This window comes from Centrocercus urophasianus, unplaced genomic scaffold, assembly GCF_019232065.1.
Source record: "Centrocercus urophasianus isolate 14NV4802_14NV808 unplaced genomic scaffold, USGS_Curo_1.0 seq_12, whole genome shotgun sequence".
Taxonomy (NCBI): domain Eukaryota; kingdom Metazoa; phylum Chordata; class Aves; order Galliformes; family Phasianidae; genus Centrocercus; species Centrocercus urophasianus.
In genome coordinates, this window is record NW_024884364.1 from 35,064,281 (window position 1) to 35,085,541 (window position 21,261).

Sequence of the window (21,261 nt, forward strand, 5' to 3'; positions counted from 1 at the left end):
CACCAACTCTTTCTAAAGCTGGTGGCCATCCTCTGTGCTCTAAAGAGGACGTAATTGCAACCAGGCATAGTGCCATACTCATCCAGAGGTGCCCACATCACAAAGACCATTTACAGAAGTATATGTTGCAGGTGTTAAATATCTGCCTTCATTCTGATTAGAAGCAGATAGGGAGAAAATTTGTTATATTAGTCACTTTCGTGCTTTGTCTTAAAAGGAAATTCAATTCCCGCTATTCCTCAGCAGTTAGTTGAATCTACTAAGACTTTTCAGCAGCGATTTTATAACTATTATCCACAAGCACCTGGGAAAGATGTGTGATCCCATCAAGGAATACAAAATAAAATCCTGAAGTGATGGCTACCACATTTTTTTTTTTTTAAATCATGCCAGTGTTTTGCATCTTAACAATGAAGGCAGTAGGGAAGAATCTCCTTTCAAATTTTCTGAGTAAATTGCTTTCTTGTAATAACTGGATTTTCCACTGACAGATGGCAGCTACAAGCTGTCAATCATTTTAAATTCAAAGGATAGATGAAGCGCAACAAATGCATTGTTATTGCCTGCTAGGCTGGAAATATGGCCAAGCTGCTGTACGGTTCCTTTGTGTTATGCCGGGATCATAGATTTCATGAGTGTAACACTTCTGCCAGACACCAACAAGGGGGGCAAAAAAAAAAAAAGATCGCATGCAATCTCTTACAGGCTTCATTAAAAGCACAAAAATCATCAAAATTTGAGTCTTCTCAAGGAAGAAAAGAAGTCTGTGCACAAAATGAACAATATTCCTTCCCCTGCAAGCAGATTTTTAGGCCAACAGACAAGCAAACCTTTGCTGGATGAACAAAGAAGGAAGATAAAATAAAAATCATTCTTGCTTTGAAAACCTCACATGATATCCAGGACCACAGCTGTTGCCTTGCAGAGCCTCCCTCCTCTTGAGCCCATGAGTGCCTGTGCTGCTTTCCTTGAGCATGTTGAGCCCAGGAGGTTCAGAGAAGCCCAGCACCCATTGCCCAAGTGCTCCAATCTCTTTCTCATTGCTGAGGCTCTCTGAAGCTCCCAGTGTGGGGCTGGTGCTGGTTACTCTGCCTGGTCCCACTTGTTACACACAGCTGCCTTTCCTACACAGCCCTGCACCCTGTACTCCCAGCTGTCCTCATGGCCTTGTTGACTGATCTCTGAAAGGAGGTTCTTCCTACCCAAAATGACCAAGGAAAGAAAGAAAATAAACCAAACCACCAAGAAGATACAACAGAAAAACAAGAAATAACATCCACAAGCCTGCACAATCTTTGCTTGCTTAGCATTTCTTCATACCAAGTCAGATTTGAGTTCTTTTGGTGCATTTATGTGCCCTGTGATAGGCTTATAAATGTGTACTTTCTCTCAACTACATAACACATTGCTTCAGCAGAAATGTCTCTATTTTAGAATGTAGATGCAAATAAGATCTATGTGGACCTAATTAGTTCTCAGTTTTAGTCAACTCTTGCACTTCTAAAACAGAGTCCAAGTATTTTTGCCCTTTCCTGCTGGAAAAGGCTGCTTTTCTCTCTGAAGCGTTAGGGAGCTTTTATTCTTGTAATCATGTGAGAAGATAGGAATAGCCAGGTTGAAACCAATATGTCTGTGAGAGTGAAACACATGCATTAGGAGCAGAGAGTGCAATTGTAATTTGGGCTAAACTGACTCCTGGCTGTCTTGGTCAGGCATTGGTACAGGCTGCTCAGGGAGGTGTTGGAATCACTGTCCCTGGACATACTCAAGAAATGTGGAGATGTAGCACTGAGGGATATGGTTTAGAGCAGTCACAGGCCTGGGTTAATGGTTAGACTGGATGATCTTAGTGGTCTTTCCAACCTTCATGATTCTATGATTCCATATACAAGGAGTGGAGCTGTTCCTGATCTGTAAGCATATGGCAGTGAGACAAAACTGAAAAATGACAAATGTAATGGAAATCACATTGCATTTGGATCTATATGGAAGTGCTGACTAGCCTCAGCCAGGATAGCAGTCTTATTTTGTTAAGCTTGTTGAACAATGCTTAAAGTATCTTTCTTGCTGTCACCTTTTTGGACCAAATTTGATCAATGTTAATGAAAAAATTGGGTTTGTCTTTCCAGTGAAAGATGAAAGCACCCAAAGATGATTGAAAATCACAGTTTTATGGTCATTTTCCTGAAGAAAATATAAAATTAAACTGGAAGTGTGATGTCTACACTGCAGAGCGCCCCGTAATGGCAGAAGGGGTAACGTAACAGCTACTAAAGACCAGAGAAGGAAGCTTGATAAAAATGGAGTAAACTGGTATAAGACTCCACTGTGACCACATGTCCTTCACAACACTGGCAATGTGACAGAAAAAATTCTCTTAGTTGTGTATCGTTTTAGAAAAGGTGACTACTGTTCACTACAGCACCAGTGAATGGTGAAATTACTGAGTCATTCATAGCTAACAACTTTGAAGCGGTGCTTTGAGATAAAAATATTTGGCACCAAGCAACAAGGGGGAAACCTTCCAGTTGATGGTGGGTTTCCTATGATCCTGTGGTATGGAGGAGCCCTGGGATGAATAGGAATCTTGTTCTTTTCCAAGAGCAGTTCCATGCGGAGCTCAGTCTGGAGATGTTTCTTAGATATGCAGAACTGGGCAGGGCAGGCTCAGTGGAGAACAGGGAGACAAGAAGTACTACAGGTCAAGTTTGGGAGATTAAGCTGAAGCAGCAACGACTTTCTGATTTACAGGAAACCAGAAATAACGATGATCTTCCAACTAATCTTACTCAGTGTCAGAAAGGCCATGCCACACATGTGAGAAAATAATTTCGTGCCTTTCTCTGCTCAACAAAAGAAGGCAGCTTATTTTATGGCCAGATAACAGCTTGCAAGAACGTGCACTGGTGGTGCAGATCTAATTACGTAAAGCGTAAATGGTCTCAAAGGCAGAGCAGCAGAAGCCACATGGGCGTACTTATTCCATGCCTCTAATCTTACACTCAAGGTCTTCTGACAGAGCCAAAATTAACATCAGCACACTTCATCCTTTAAGTGCTTCTGCTGCTGTAACAGGCTGGGAAGCAAATCTATAATCTTTCTGTTGCAACAGGGCTGACATTCAGTTGCTTTCAGAGGGCAAATTCTAGCACAAGTCTTCAAACTACATCAAATGACACAACTACGCTGTCTTGTCTTCTTGGCTGGAAGTGCACCTTCTGGCTTCTTGTGGTACACTTTTTTTTTTTTCCTCAAAAAAAAATCTCAACTTGGGAGTTCCAGAGTTATATGACAGGTTTCAATACACACAGCATCTCTAAATCAGTGCTTAAAACCCAGAATCTTGAGCTAACAGCATCAAAATAACTGGGCCTGGATGCTCTGAACATCACAAAAGTTTCTTACAGCAAAAGATGTGTGGTTAGATAGGAGCATCAAAATGAAAACCCTAATTTACAGGAATCAAGTTAGGCACAAACTCTGAGAATATTTCCTATAAAACATTTGTTTTCTTCCCTTTTCCTTATCTGCACTGTGAAAGTCTGTCAATAATCTGATGATGCCTCCATAAAAACCTTTGTTAGACTTTGGATGCAAGCAATGGTGTGTCTGCAACCACTGGTTTCCCTCACCATTACTGAGATAAAACAAAGGGTACATTTATCACAGTAAGGAATCACGATTTCTTTTATCATCATTTTCACTAAACACCTATGAGAATTTAAGCCTAGTAATTACAGCAGACCAACAGATCACTGCTGGGGAAATTTTCAGTGCTAATGATGATACTTCAAAGATAATTCTGTTTCTGGCCAATCCAGTCCTACACATAATCAAAGTGACCTCAAATGGTCACTAGGCTTCAAAAACAAAAGATTCATGCAGCTTTCACCATTAATAAGGACACTAATACAAGATGACTACACTAAATGGTCTCAAGTTTTAGCTCATTTATATCATTTAATTGTGGTTCATAATGGTTCTCAAATATCCATCCCACTTCCCGTTTTTTGGAATTGAATGAACAGCTCATATCGAGGAGAAAATTCAGGTGTAGAAGCATAAAATGTGCCCTTTGCCCTGCTGGCTGGAAGCCTGACTGCACAGAGACAAATATACATTAAAAAAAAAAAAAAGAAACACATTTGTTCCATCACAATGAAATTATTTTGGGGCCCTGCATTCTACACATATCACAGTATATTACAACGCAGATAAGAAACAATCTCCCCTTTTTGTATTTGCTGCTTATGTGGAAATGAAATTATTCTCTTTAGTATTGAAGATTTTTTTCAAGCTTTACTTGATTTTGGTAAATCAGATAAGTTCTGAAAGCACTGAGCCCATCATGGACATTGTCCTAGAGTTGATTATTATTACCCTATCACACAGAAAGCACTTCTAACATTTCCTTCTATTCTAATCTCTAAATTGGTGTTAGTTTTTTTTGTTGGTTTTTTTTTTTTCAAATCGCTGTTTGCTTCTAGGCACTTTCCTTGTCAGAATATTCTCCTGTATCACAAGGACATCTGATATAATTTTGACTGCAGTGGAAAGGATGCAATCCAGGAATAAATCTAGGGAATCAATAAAGTCACACAAAAGATCTGCCTGGATGAGATCAGAAATAGACTCATAGCTGTTGCTAATTAAATTGGCTTCTATCTGCATTGTCTCTTCTTACAAGGAAGGTGCTAGGCAAAATGCCCATTTGCGCCTTCGTGTTTTAGAGCTTCCTTGAAGAATTTCCACTGGCTCCTGTGGAAGGTATCAGTTAACCACAATAACAAGTAAGGCAGAGGATGCAAACAAAGGCAGACCGGCTTGACAAAATTTTGCCACTAGGATTTGACTCAAAAATTTGAGTCTCTGTAGTGATTCCTGTTACAAAGCAATCAGGCAAACTATCAGGCTTTAAAATCAATTACACTAAATCAGAAGCCATGCTTACAGACAATGCACGAAGGGGCATGCTTATACAGAGCAACGACCTTTTAAGCTGCCACAAGCCGGTCTCCACTACTTGGCAAAGTGTCCTCCCACAATGTTAAGTAAATTATATTAAACCTATTTCAGTCTGCTACTGAGTATATAATGGGAGAGTACTGCTGAGGGCAAATCTGCCTATCCTTCTTTGGAAAGCAATAATGCAAACCACCTGACAAAGCGGTTGTTTATCACATCTGTACAACACAGGCCCTCTTTGAGGAAGATGTACAGTAAAGAACCAGAAAATTTTAATTAATTTTAGAAATCACTAAGCTTCCCTCACATCTTTAATGCCAATAAATTACAAACCCGCAATTAAAAACAGCGTCTACTGGACGATGATGAGCCCATGGACAGGATGGACCATTAGAGAGCGGTACTTAGCACAGCAAAAACTCAGAACTGATGAAAACTGTAATCTGCACGACCTCATGAAGGATCATTAGTTTTGTAAGAGATTATCTGATGATTCATTGTCACTTCTACAGCACAGAGCAATTTATAGCCCAGATGGAGACTGAACACCATCCCTACAGAACCTGATATTTATGTTGGTAAATAGAAACATAGAGTCATAGAATTGCTCAGGTTGGAAAGGGCCTTAAAGATCATCAAGTCCAACCACAACCTGACCATACTACCCTAACTCTAACAACTCTCCATTAAATTATGTCCCTGAGCACCACATCCAAATGGATTTTACACACATCCAGGGATGGTGACTCAACCTCCTCCCTGGGGAGCCTATTCCAAGGGCTTAGCCACCCTTTCTGTAAAGAAGTGTTTCCTGATATCCAATCTAAACTTACCCTGGTGCAGCTTAAGGCCATTTCCCCTCGTCCTGTCGCCTGTGAGAAGAGACCAATCCTGCTCTCGCTGTAAGCACCTTTCAGTTATTGAAAGAGAGCAATAAGTTCTCCCCACGGGTCAAGGGGAGCCAAGACAACTACATACAGCAGTAGGTTACACAGCCTACACTCTACTACATGCAGAATTCTGCAGTTTTGTAGGGGAAGTTTTTGCTGCTCTAAATAATCAAGTAATCTGCACCAGAAGTTAGTGTGTTCCCTGACATGAACATGGAAAAAGAACGGGTCACAGGAGCAGGTGCTGAAGTAACAGAAAAGAAGTTTTGGAAAGTGGGACCAAAAATGGGAAAGGACAGTTACAGCTCATAGTTAGATCCCAACACTAAATTGAACAAAAGACAGTAGTAGTGCTAACTCATCAACAACAGCAGGGATAGGAACAGCATTTCTCATTTAAAAAAATATCAATGTGCAAGCAGGTAGGAAAAGGAGCAGTACAGTGGGACGGTGTCTGGCATCAGACACCAGAAGGTCAGATCACCTGGCAGAAAACATCTAGGATGATCTTGATGACCATCCATCTTTTCTAGATCATTCAAGGCTCCTGGAGAACTACCTGCACCAGGTTGCTGCCCAGTAAGTGGTGCAGGAAGGCACACATAACCAAGCGTTGAGACTGAGGTCTGAAGACACATCCCCACCTTTGGGGGAACAGCAGCTGCATTTCACCATCTTGCCTGAGACTAGAGTTGCCAACATTATCTCCATGCACAGCAGGAGATACCAGGTTAAGCCCTCATGGAAAACACACCTCCATAAGATGTCACACCTACATTTTTCTTGCTTGGCTCAGCTTAGCCTGTTGCACCAAGAAAGACAAAGTGTCTATGCCAGAGGTGAAGCAGTAGGACAACAGTAAGAAAAAACATTGAGAGAGCAAGACAGACTTACTGAGCACACATGATCAGCAAGAACGGTAAAAGAAGAATCCAGACTTGGCAGTCCAGCCACTCAATCCTGCAGGTCCTTCTCTCAGCATTTTCAGTTTATTGTTCAGCTTTCAGACAGAAAAATGTGTTTATCTCTGGCTGGGATACTGGTGAGCAAGAAATATGCCTGTCTGGGTACCAAAAGGCAAATGTATTATGCACCTTGAAGAATAGCAGTCAGATCAATTGCACCACCTTTGTCTCAGGCCATGCAATCAGAGCAACACGTTTGTGCAGAACTCAGGAAGTATAAGAAATCCTTTTTTACTTGATATCAAACATCATTTTTATTTAAACTGCAGGATAAAATCTTCCCACTGCCGCTAACTAGCCCTGTGTTTTGACAGACAGAATTCTGTTGCTTTGGGAGGCACTTTGAAAAGAGAAAAATGGAGATAGGAATCAATGATTAGTGCTACGTTTGTAACCCTCCATAAAGTATTGGATTCATACAGCTGTATCCAATAGCGCTAGCTGACTGCAGTAAATAAATCAGAGTTCAGCTCAGGTACCTACAAGGCTGCCCTGATGGCTGTGACAGTTCTCACACCCCGCCTTTCAGTCCTCTGGGTGATAGGAGGCCTGCAAAGGTGAATTACTCATCACACAGCTCATTCATGAACAAGCAGCAGTGAAACCAAAGCGTGTCACTGGAGGTTTAAATCTACACTGAATGCAGAGCTCTCCAGGAAAGAGTGGGAGAAAAAGCAAAGCAGGAAGGGGTGGTGGAGGAAAAAAAACAAAACAAAGCAAAACAAAAAAACAAACAAACAAAAAAAAGACTTTCAACTTATTTTTGTGTAGGTGAGAAATCAGCAATAACTGCAAAAAGGCTTATGGGAAAACCTGGGAGATGACGAAGAACAGCACTGCAAAAACTAGTGCAGCTCAAACAACCATTCTTCACAGAGCATAACCAGAGGCAAATGCAAGAGGTTTGAAGTTATATCCAACAACCATCACAATACAGAAGTTGTTGGTCCAATTAAAAAAAAAAAAAAAAAAAAAAAAAAAAAGAGGTAACCTTCATCTCCTCGCTGTAGTCAAGGCCTTTCAAGATTTAGGATAGATCTGGGTCATCTCAGTAAGGGAGCTGTTGTATTTGTTCCATCATCCCAGGCTTCCTTTGCTTTGTAGGTTCCCAGAGCAGAGCTGAGACATCACTGCCATTCCCATACCTATCTTTCAGCTCTAAGGAGAAGAGACGTTGTCAGATGAAAGCAGGCATGGCAGGGCATCCCTAGAACCAATTAATTTGAGTTCCTGACAACACAAATTAGCACAGTTTAAGTGAGAATGTGACCAGCCTGGATTTGCAAAGTAGATCAAGTGGCATTGTCCTATGCAGTTGAAGTCAATGGAAGTGACAGATTAATAATTATTGCTCTAGTCCATGCTTCAGTCATAAAGCAATCCACTAAAATCCCCTACATCATCTGATTATAAAGAATATCATGTCACAGTTCACCATATTGTTTCATTTGTATTTTAATGGTAGCAGGTGCCTTAACAATATTCCTACATCTACTGATTTTGCCCTTTCCTCTTACTGAAACCTCAGTTTTCCTATCCAAATTACTTGATGCTTCCTTCCTTTTTTATTGTCTCAAGAAAAGTACTGAAGACTTGTGACTGAACAGCCTACTGAACAGCCTCATTAAGGGGTAGAGCCTGACAGAATAACTGGATATTGCACATTGCTTCACATGGTGAAACCATTTGATTAAAACTTGAACGTGTCAGAATTTTTCTGTAGGAAAAAGTCATTTCATCTAAATCTACACCTTTGTAAACCGTCAAACTACGACAAAAATTTGTATAAAAATAAACAACTGCCTTCAAGCTCCCACTTTTAACATTTTTAATGGGATTTTGAGCTTGGGATGAGAAGGTTGAAAAAAAAAACCACATCAGAACAAAGTGTTTCTGATACAAGAGAAAATAAAAAGCTTTTGTTTATTTCTTTGATTGTCCCAAATAGTTAGTACTTGTCCATAATTAGTACTATTTTATCTCTTTTTTCAGAAAAGAAACAGACCACTTGCTCAGCTCTTCACAAAGTAGCATACTCATTATGCTGCTAGGGCATGTGAAATGTGGTATGTTTTTGGGGACACTTTCTTTTATAAAACCTCTGTAGAAGATAGAGACATCCTTGGTTTTTTTTCTTCACATTAATCTAACTGCAGAATCCTAGCTTTGCCATTTTAACATTTTCAGTATGCAGCTTATGTAGCACATCTTCACAGAGAAAAGTAAGGATGATTAGCAAGTTCAAAACCAAAGAAAACACAGACACATTCTTCAGGATCAAGTCACCTGGCATCCAACTGCAGGGGGATTCAGCAATACAAAGCTACATTTTTTACCCCTCCAACACAAAAAGCCCACCTGTAGCTACTTAACATGGGGCTCACACACTCCAAAGCATTCTGCCACAGGTTCTCACAGAAACCCTTGCTGAGTTGCATTAATCAGATCAAAGTAGTTGTTACGATGCCAAATGACTATGTGTTATCAGCAAGCAAGGCATGGGCAGTACGACTGTGCTCAGTGCTCCCAGCTGCTAACAAGACAGAGGAGCCGTCCCTGTGGGCCTCCTGTACGTGCAACCAATTTGCCAGCCTCTAGTCGACCTCGGTGGGTGATCACTGAGGTCACACGCAGCCTGCATGCTCTTGGCACGCACAGCCTCATTTGCACTCTGGCTTCCCAGGTAAGGTTTCTCCATGTACTACGAAAATACTTTAAACAACACTTTTAATAGAAGGGAAAGTAAATGGTAGGTGAAGCTGACAGTTCGCTCAGTGCATGAATTAAGCTCTATTCCTCCCCTCTACAGGCTGTTTGCCATTACACTGGCAAACCTGATATGAATGCTCTTTACACCTTGAATAAGTCAGCAGATGAATTTACCACCAGAATCTCTGGCAGCAGATCATTCTGGGATTACATCATCAGCAAAGAGAATTAAATGTGTCTCAATTTTCTGCAAGATAAAAACGTCCATCTGTTTATGTTCTTTGTTAGCTTTTTGCCTGCAAGTAGAATACAGTGCTATACATTAATTAAATGCATACGACTGGATAATAAATTTATTACAAACTACTCTCATGATGTCTGTCTCTTCATTAAGCAGAGAATGAGAATGCAAGAAAGAAGGACATTTTACAATAAATCACAGTTGGATGAGAGCTAAGCCACCTAGAATTGTTTTTCAGCACTCCTAGGAAGGGCCATGGGCAAGAAGAATTCCAGCAATACTTCAGTTTTCTCCTATTTGCAATTGGGCTTCATGTGATCTCACTGGAGGAGCGCTGTCTTCCCCTGCACTTTCTGCAAGCATGGTCAGCAGTAATTTCTTCCCCCTTGCCTGCAGGGGGGACACAGGGAAATAGTCAGTCTGTTTCAATGCTATGAATTGGTGAGTGAAGTTGTGCTAAGAAAACAGGAGAGCCAACACACACTTCCCATCTCACGCTGCCCCTTGGATCAGAGTGCTTTGTCCAATGGCCATGTGGCACTGAACTGGGACCTGAGAAGAAGATAAGAATCTGAGGGAATCTAAGAGTGGACCTCCCACATCAGCTATGCTGTTATAATCCACCACTGCTCAACAAACTGAGGACTTCTTATATTGCGTGAGCATCTGATATTAAACACAATCCAAATAAGGTTCGATGCTTGGTGGATTTTCTTAAGAACCCTTCTAAGCAGGTTTTGGGAAAAGTACTTTTTATGAGTGCTCCTTCAGGTCCTTATTATGTCAGTGTTTAGCATTATAGATATCAGAAGACAAAGAGAAGCTTCTACTGGTATTATAGATCTTAGTGATAGCCTCTTTTTATAGAAACACTTATTTCAACACAAAAAGTAATTAACTACCACAGACTACTCATTGTGACAACATCTAAGAACACATCATCTTATCAAAAGTAGGCAAAAGCTAAGGCTATTAGCAAAAGCAGGGGGAAATAAGTATATTCCACAGTATATCTGGAAACAGAAAAAAAAGTAACACATTGCAAGCAATAAAAATACATAAATTTTTAGTAGTATTGCTTTAAACATTACAAATTACATATTTCCCAGTGAAAATGTAAAGAACAGGAATGCTTCATTTCAAACTTAAATGTCAACGTTGACTGTATCCTGCACAGAACATTCAACTCCTACTTGGGAAAAAAAAATGCAATAAGTCCTCAACCTCAAACTTTTCTGAATCCCATGAGAAACAGAAGTTTTTGATATTTCAGCTTTTTATCATTTTTCAAAAATGCTAATGGATGTGTCCCCTGCAGTTTGTCAGCTGTCTCAGAGCTGAACCCGCCTCCTTCATAGCTCTTCAGTTTTTAAGGTAGAAATATCAAGCGTTCTTGGAGCTGGTAGCATAGTAGCACAGGAGTTAAACAGATGAGTGAAAGTGATTAAGCAAATTACATTTTCTTGAGGAAAAATAATAGCCTAATGGGAGTGCTCATCAGAGAGCTAATATTTAGATAGCAGAAGTTACAACTATGCTGAAGAATAATGACTGAATGGTAAAGTAACAGCACAATAATTAGTTGTATTCTAGCAATTACTTAGGAAATCCCTGAGAGGTAGCATTGATTAAAGCATTTTTATAAGTGCATTACTTACTACTTGTAGTAAGTCTTGAATAAAATGTCTTGCAAGGTTTTTGTTGTTGATTCAAGGGAACAAGTCAACTAAGGAAATCAAGTTTCATTAAGAAATGAAATGAGAAGGAAAACATACAGAAGGGGTAAGAAACAGAGGGAAAAAAAAAAAAAAAAAAAAAGGAAGACATTAAGGTAAATAAAATCCTATATTGTATAGGCAATGCCAGAATATATTACATTATTTTTTTCTCTCACAAAGCATGAATTATGGCATATGTGGGAAATGCCACTTCTAGTAGCCCTGAAGCCACTTATCTATCCACAGCAGAGGCAGCAGCACAGGTTTTAGTAGCTCATACTTCTATGCCCTGTCTCACCTGGGTATTCCAGTCATTGCTCAAAGGAAAGTAACAGCTCAGACTCTTTTCCTTATTACTAGCATTGCCCTCTATCTCTCCCCCACCAGCTACACAAACAACCAGACCTTGAACTCCCTTGAACACGTATATCTTCTCCAAGAGAATGAATGGATGGATGGATGCCAATCGCAGATAGTATTTGAGCCTGCAGAAGCAGCAGAAGCACATTATCCATTCCACAGCAGACACCTGTGCCTAATATTTCTCACCTGAAAACTTTCGACTCACTGCCTGCTATTGATTCCAGGCTAATTTTGCTGAAATCCATAAAATTACACCAGGGATCCATTTGTTTTTTTCATATATATTATTTTTATAGTGAATATGCTACTACTTTCTCTGCTCTCTGAAGATAATTACTGCAGTTCTCTTTGACTGCAATTTTTTTCTTCAGCAATAAGTGACCATTCAGCCTCTGAGCTGTACCTGGGCCTGCCTTCCCCTCTTCACTGTCACACAGGTGCCACAAAAGTCACAGGTCAGCACAAGGATGGGTTTGTGTCTCCTGGACCTCTGTGAGCAATGAGAAGCTGCTTTGATATCACTCAGAAATCATAGAATCAGAATCATTTAGGCTGTTAAAGACCTTCAAGATTGTCAAATCCAACCATCAGCCTGAGTCCCATCACTAAACCACGTCTCTTAGTCCCCCCCTGGGGACAGAAATGAGAGGCAACAGCTTCTGAGATGCATGGCCTGGCCATGGAAGGAAAAGAGAAAACAGATCAGAGGGCCAAGCTGGGATATGGAGCCCTGGGGATGGGCAAAGTCCTTCTTTTCCCACAGATGTTGGAGGAGCATGAATAAGCCCTGATTTGGCTTTGCCCAGTGGTGATGAGGAAAGAGTACCCCGGGTGAAAAGACCATTATGGTGAGGCAGTGGCACAGGCTGCCCAGCGAGGTGGTGAGGTGTTCAAGAGCCACACGGATGCAGCACTGAGGGACATGGACAGTGAGCATGGTGGGGATTGGCTGGTGATTGGACTAGCTGATCTTAGTGGACTTTTCTAACCTTAATGATTCTATGTTCAGGGAACTCTGCACAAAAAACACTGTCAGGAACTTATGGTGGTAAACCCTCCCTTTGCAGAGTCATCTCCTTCTTCCTCTTGAAATCTCCAAGCATGCTAACACTGAAATGGGAGGACAAGCACAGACTGAATGGCACGACAAAAGGTTCTTCTAATTGCAGTCTCTCCCTGTCGGCCACCACAGAATTCCTTAGTGGGAGAGGTCGGCAGTAAAATAGTGTCAATACTCTTTGCTTCCTAGAGATTTAAGATCAGATTTTCCTCTGATTTACATACCAGACTAAAACCATTAATCTCCACAGAGCAATTCCTTCCTCTGCTGGTGCAAACAAGAGCAAAATTAGATCATACGGACACAGGTTTTTTATTTATTTTGATATCAACAAGGAATTGCAAGAATATTTTATCTAAAATTTAAGCAGCAGATCTCTGTACCCCTACTGCTTTTATTTAATCAAGCACTCACATCAATGCCAAAGAGCCCTGCAGTGTAACCTGCAGCAATATGTAAGCTTTTGTTTCTCTCATTTTCTGTCTAAATGTCCCTGCTAGCTGGAATGTTGTTTTCCCTCAAACCATGAGTGCTTACGGCTTTCAGGGTCTGTTGCTGTTTTGTTGCTGGCTTTTACGTCCCCCCCTGCTCTTCTTTTTTTAAAAATGTGCTAGTGCCAGTACATTTGCTTGCAGCCATGAACTGGCCTCTGCCTCTCATTCTGTCACTGTTTACTGGTTATCTAGATTCAGTTCTTCAGATAGCAATTATATTTTTAATACAGAAATACTGGCTGCCATAATGCATGCTTCTAGACAATGATGGTATTACAAGTCATACGTTCAATCCCCTTTTCCACTCCCTTCCCTTTTGTACTCATTAACCAGACCAGCTCCAGTAGCAGTTATTTTGTCTTAATCTCCAGTGCTGTATATTTTTAAAAGGAAAACACATGCTTGATATTTTCCCTCACTTTACCTTAGAAGCCACTGCTCTTTCCTACCTGTGGAAACTTCTCCACAATGCCCACTACTGACTTCTCTTAGTGTCACATGTCCATGTTTCCTGAATACCTCCAGGGATGGTCACTCCACCACCCCTCTGATTGTAGTAAAGTTAACTTCGTCTTCGAGTGGGAAACTATCAGGCTACTAAAGGTGTAGAGCTCCAAGACCACTAGGCACTGCATACTTGGTTCAGCACATGCAGTGTCCACACAGATTGGGTACAGGTGTGTAGTCGACTTGCCTCATACAATTTTAGGACTACAAATATTGACTTGTATGGACACATGCTGAAAACAAAAAAGAAAGGCCCAAGAGACTCAAACTAGTTAATAAGTTCAATTGAAAAGGTTCAATCCCATTTAACTCTCCATCATCTATTTATCTACCTCAACAGCCATGCTAAGAATGAGATTCCAGGATCCAGTAACACTACCAATACTTCTTTTAGCTTAGAGCATCTGATAAAATTACTACCATTTGTGTTTTTTTTGTTTGTTTGTTTTTTGTTTTGTTGTGTTTTTTTTGTGTGTGTGTGTGTGAAATGGGGTAGGTTTCCACCCCTCCCCCAGCCCCCCCATTTCACCTTATTTAATTACTGTTATTACTTTTTCCCCCTTTAATGCTAAGTTTTTAATACTGGCTGGTTGGAGGTAATGAGACCTGCCTGGCCTGGCATCTTGTATGAGTCAGCAAAATAACATTCCACCTCCTGACAAGGTTCAAGAGCTATAAATCCATTATAAGGACAGGAATACTTCCCCTTCCAGGTGCTCAGGGGATTAATTAGCATTTGGAAATCATGTTTTGAGATACTCATGTGTAAAGTGCTAGAGAATTGGCTGTTATTATTCTTGTGACCCGTAATCCTGGATTAGTTAAAGCAACTAGTCCAGCAATCAACAGAATTTGTCAATGATATGGTAGTGAGTTACAGCCAGTGACATTTCTAGGACAGAAAGAATGAATTTTCTAAACAATCAGTATGTGCTGCATCCAGTGAATAATTTGTAATGAATAATGCATGCAGTTAATTTAGCTTCTTTGCCAGCTTGCAGAAAGTCCACAAACAGAATTTCCTGACCTTATTTCAGGAATTTAAAAAAGAAATGGTTTACACTATGGACTCATCCTGAGCACTTCTCCATTTCTCCTTAAGATATACTGACACCAAGGGGAAAAGAGATAGCCATCTGGAATGGGCTGTGTGTGTGTGCGTGTGTGTGTGTGTGTGTGGTGGGGAGGGAATATGACCGCAAAATCCTGCATCCCTACAGTACATTCAGTCTGTCACATTCAAAAAATGGCAAAATATCCACCTATGCTTTATACAAGCGTGTGCCTAGATCATCATGGGATCTCTGTTACCAGTAGCAGAACTTCTACTTCCTAGATGAAGCCATGCATGAAAACAGAGTTGCTTCCAATGAATACATATTTAAATCATTTCTCAGTCGGCCTTATACCTGGTTGGTCATTTCCCAGGCTCTGTTTTGGACTTCGGTTGGGATTGAAACAGTCATTTGCCATATCACATTCCTCTACCAGCAGTGGAGAGTATTTTGCAGAATAGAAGTAATGGTGGTTTCTCTTTCTGCTAAAACTGAATGTCAGAGAGCTCACCAGTTGGTAATGATTTCATCAAATCTTGGTATTAAATCAAGTAGTTAAGAAAACTTTCCTCACTTACAAAAACAAAATAACAACAAAAAAAAAAACAACAAAAAAAAAACAACAAAACAAAACAAAAAAAGCAGCAAAAGGAGAGATGTGAGATCAGAGGTCACTGTATTTTCCTTGGTTGGTTGGTTGGTTTGTTGATAGATTACAAACTCTGGCTCACCACTACTGAGCTGTGATGACCCTGCACACAAGCTTGAGGAGGGTTTCCTGACTACTTGGTGGCTAACCAGGGATTGAATCAGTGAAAATAAATCTTGCTTATTCATTTCTAGGTGGAACAGAATTGCTTTCCAACATTAAGAAAGTATGCAAAGAATGTGAATGTTAAGCAATGAAGTTGCTATTGTGCTGGCTTTTACTGTCTGCATAGGTCTATCCTGCATTTCCTAGTGTGTTCTGTTCTCAGTAAGCTGAGGACATCTGCACCTGTAATCAGGACTCCTGATTTTCCTCTAATGCCCTTGGGTACTGTCATCTTTGGAAAATGTTTAGAGGAAAACAAAAGAATGGTGCACATGCAAACACCACAAGAAGAAATCCCTTAAATGCTCCCAAAGAAAATTGAAGTCATTGCTTTAAGAGGAGAATAAATCAGCACAGAACAGGGGAATAGAGGGGTATTAAAAGCTTAGACTGCAAAAGGTGGATTTTGGAGGTGACCGGGAAAAGGAGAGCAGTGAAAAATGGAAGGTGTACATTTGTGAATCAAATTAATGTATGAATGTGTAGAGCATGCCAACCTGACACAGAGATGAATGTAAATCCTTCTCTAAAACTACAGCTAGCTCATCACTTCATCCTGAAAGGCTGTGTATTGAGTGCTGATTCACAAGGAGTCCACGATCTGTGTGGGCTCTCTCTGACAAGTACAAATTGTTGGCACATGAAAAAGAAGCAATTTAAGCATAATTTTAAGCACTGACATCATTGCTCCTTCCATACACCTGGCACAATTACCCGAAAGGATCTCAGCCAGCTTGTCTGCACCTTAGATAGCACTGCAACAAAATTTGGGAACTCAAAATTAATACAAAGCCAAAACGATACAGATTAAAGGAAAGCTGTGGTTTATGTGCAGGGGGAGCACTTTTCAGGGCAGAGAGGAAAATAATATTAACACCCACACCTGCTGCAATTTCCTTAGTGTGATCATCACGTTGCGTTCGTAAAACAAACATCTATCTTCTTTTGATAAAGTCAAGCTTTCCTACCATTATACATTAGAGCCAAATAGAAGCCGAGGCTCCATGGAAATTTTTCATGAAGTTTGCAGGTGGGGTTGGATCATTCTTTAGAGTGACATTAAGAGGAATTTTCCTTTTCTTCTTTTTTTCCCTTTTTTTCCCCCCTCTTCTTTGTCTGGCACTCCAGTAATAGCATTAGTTTCTCTGTTACTAAATGATCCCAGGTGGCAGTGTATCAGCCAAAAGGCAAAAATAGCTGTCATCCATAGCACTACAGGGTCAGATTTTTTCCCTCTGAGCGGCTCTGCACTGTCATTTGTGCACAATTTTCCTGGTTTAGCAAGTAGAAATGCATAATTTATTTGAGTTAATTGTGGAAATTGAGGACAGAACTATAGGCTTGGGAGATGCAAGGAGCAGCTGCATTTTGAATCTTCACTCTGGAGGTCTCTACTTGCAGTAACCTTACTGGGACAGGAATCAAAGAGGAGAGGAAAAGTTAATTTTTAAGTTATACCCTTCATCAGCTTGCTAGGGAAAATTAGAAGAGTCTTAAGGTTATTAAACTCACGCTTCTTTAGAAAAGCCCATTGTTCACGAATGATGGCTCAAGAAAATGCCGTAATGGCTATTTTATATACTTACAGCAGCAAATTATACCTGCAGCAACAACATTTGTCAGCATTAAAAGAGTCACCAGTCTCCCTACATCCTTTTCTTGAAAACTGCAGTGGGGATGAGCAGGAAGGGCTATTCTGTCAGGAAGACAGAGAGGGAAAGCCAACCCTGATGGTCCACTTTCTGAAGGGCTGTAGTACTTGACCGAGCCACCCACATTTTGTGTTTTCCTAGAAGACTTCACAAATGCCTTTCTGACTGATTGCAAAATCCCCATCATCCTCAAATGCCAATTCTTTTCTCTCTTGATCTATTTGTTTATTTATTTTGCACTTTGTTTGATAATTAGGAAAGTGCTTTCCTTTCTTGTTAGCAGTCAGCTGCTCTTAAAACTTCTCTTTTGTTTTCCTGCAAACCCAGAATGTTCTGTGCTTGTATCCAGCTCTTGTTTTCTGAATTCTTTTTTTGCAAGGTAAATACCTGCAGCCACAGGTTTTACTGAAGAATAAAAAACTCAGAACTACATGCTGTCCTGTCATACTGGCAATCAATTGCTCATTACCATCAGCAATCAGTTACTCATTAAAATCACTGCATGTGGCACAGATGTGAGGAAGTTCAGTGTTCCAGATTGTCCTTGTTTCGATATCTTCTGACACCTTCTGAGGGTAGTGATCAGCTGAGGACCACAGTGCTGTTGAGATTCCATTAATAAGCTGTAGAATCACAGAATGTCTTGGGTTGGAAAGGACAATGAAGATCATGGAGTTCCAAACCTTCTGCCATGGACAGGGCTGCCACCCACTAGATCAGGTTGCCCAGACGACATAGAAGGCATAATAGGTCACAGATATGCCGTTATTGCTATTTGCATCATTTTCTCTTCAGAGTTGATGGAAGTAGGGAAATCTGTTGATTTTGGATGCTTTTATGTGTCCTGAGAAATAAGGTTGTTGTTCTCACAACTGCTCAGATAATAGTGAACTGAGTGGAATAATGGTGAATAAGCTGGGACATAATATCTCAGATTATTCTAACATATGCTACATCTTCTTAATGTGCCAGCATACATCTCCATCCTCCCATCTTCCCCTGTGGTCCAGTAAGCCCTGCAGCAGTACTCAAGTCCACAGACCATTTGGCTGGCACGTTCGCTAGCTTTACACTGAACAAACACAATTTATCAGGTGGTTTGACTCAGATGACCATCAGTGCAAGCCAACAGCAATATTGGTTTCATAGTAAAATATCTTACAATGTCCTATGTCACTCAGCAGCCCCGTTTCTTTAGCTCTGGCTCTCCCAGGTTACACTGGGAGAGGAAAGTGTTGCGACGCCTTTGGCTCTGTAGTCAAGAGGCATCTTTTGTGTCCCCAGTAGATCTGAAGTCCTCTCAGGGTCTCTGACTTCTGCACTCCCCATCAAGAGATCTCTATTATAACTCATACTTTCACAGCTACGTTGTTCCCAGTTCTGTATTACCTTGGGAAATGGCAGGAGAGCTCTTCTACTGTGCATGAATTAGTGGGGTGATAGTGCAGCTTTAATTAGCGTAGGGTACTTACATATACAGTCTCTGTACTCTGGAGACATAGTCTGAATCACAAAGCAGTCCCTGTAGCAGAGTTTACATTTTTTGATTGAACAGAAGTGAATCTTTTCCTCAGAAATAGGCTGTTTCTCAGCTGAGCACAGATACGCAGAGACAAGTTACAAACTATTACTAATTCAGAGAGAATACCTAGCCCCACATCACAGTTTTTCTTCACAGAGCATTTTTAACTGCTTCTTTTCAATCAAAACTGTCAAAGTGATCTTGCAGGGCCCACAGTAAAAGCAAAGTGAACAAGTGGCGCTTCTTTACTACAGTCTCATTCAACAGAAAGATCAATTTCTGTTTTGGCAGCCAGTTTAGCTCCCTGAAGCCAGTGGAGAAAGCTCATTGCTTTCAGCATGGAATTGGATCAGACCCATGGTGAACTCTCTGCATCTCATTATGCAGTTCATTTAAGCAGCAGGCCTGGAGTAGCTGTTTATGGGTCTTTCACTAACCTTAAACCACCAACAGAGTTTAGGACATCAAAAATCTCTATTTTGATTTCTTGATAAGTTATCTGACTATTCCCAGAATACTGATCACAAAGAGAGGACAAAACATCTCTCTCAAAGCTCTACTGTAAGGAATCATCTATTCTTCATTTTACTACTTCCCACTAAATTTTTTATCTCACTGGGACAAAACAATACTTTTCTTCTTAAATTTATTATTGAAAATGTTTGTGAGCCCAGATTCTTGTCTAATCACAATATTAGCTATGCTCTACTGATACATTTCTTCATATCATTTAGGCCCCATCATTCTGCACCTTTGCTCTCATGAGACCCCACCTGGAGTACTGAGCCCAGTTCTAAAGCCCCCAATACAAGTACACTGAGCTGCTGGATTGGGTCTAGAAGGGGGCGACAAAGATGATCAGAAGGGCTGAGCACTTCCCCTATGACAACACGCTGAGAGAGCTGGGGCTTTTCAGCCTGGATAAGAGAAGGCTCTGTGGGTATCTTACAGTGGCTTTCCAGCATGTGAAGGGGGCCTACAGGAAACCTGGGGAGGGACTTTTTATAAGGGCAAGTAGTGAAAGGACAAGGAGAAATGGTTTTAAACTGGAAGAGGGTAGATTTAGAATACATATTAGGAAGAAACTTTTTACTGAGAGGGTGGTGAGACTCTGGAACAGGTTACCCTGTGAGGTTCTGAATTCCCCCTCCCTGGAAGCATTCGAGACCAGGCTGGATGGGGCTTTGAGCAACCTGGTCTGGTGGGAGGTGTGCCTGCCTATAGCAGGGAGTCGAAACTAGATGATTATAATGGTTCCTTCCAACTCAGACCATTCTATAATTCTATGATCTTGACCTGGAGCAGATATTAATTTACAGAATGGGATCATCTGCTTCTTAGGTTTGATACTTCATCAATGCAGCCCAGATCATCAACATTAACAGAATTGTGTAAATGGGAGATCTTGAGAAAGGCAGGAGATGTGGGACAGACATATGACAGCTTTCAATAAGGTAGGATGTATGAGGACAGAGTGAGAAGGTCATAATTGTTTTCCTTTGAGTGGAAACAAGGAAGATAATCAAATAGATTACATAAAATCATACTGTACAATAAAGATTAATAAAAAAGGGCTTGACTGGTAAAAACGGACAAAAAGCCAGCAAATTATTCTTTTAAAAGAAGAATATTTTATGTAACATGTCATTAACTTGTAGAACTCATTTCTACAGACATATCAGACTTCTATGACTACTGTAGCAATATCCAGATACAGTAGGTCAATTTTAATTGCAAACAAGAGATGTGATGCATCTTCTTCATCACTTATCGGCTTGGCAGTGAAGGGAAGAAGGAGAGAAAAGGAAGGAGATGAAGGGAAAGAGAAGATGAGAGGAAAGGAAGGGAAGGGGCACAATGTCCCACTTCTTGGATGTTAGTGACTAGATGTTATCTTCTGTCCTGGACTGAGAAAGGGGACCTGACTGCTTCCACTTCTACCTTGAAGCTAAAATATTTATCTTAAAATACAGAGATAAACAATTTCAGGGAAGATTTCAAACCTCTATTTTCCAGTCTGAGGAGTCAGTTTTGACAGTGCTCATGGAGGGAAGCATAAAGAGAGGCTCAGAGTAGGACAGCCTGTCAGAGTGTAGTATGTTTTGACAAATACACAAACAACAAGACAAAATGCAACTGATAATAACTGCATGTGGAGGAAAAGCTGCATCCGTGACTGTGCAGATGAAATGACTGGATGGGAGTTTAGAATCCTTGCACCAGCGCTCACAAGAAGCCTAATATAAGTCCTAGGCTGGCAGTTGGCAGCAATGTGCAGGATACACAGGATACAGACTTAATTTTAA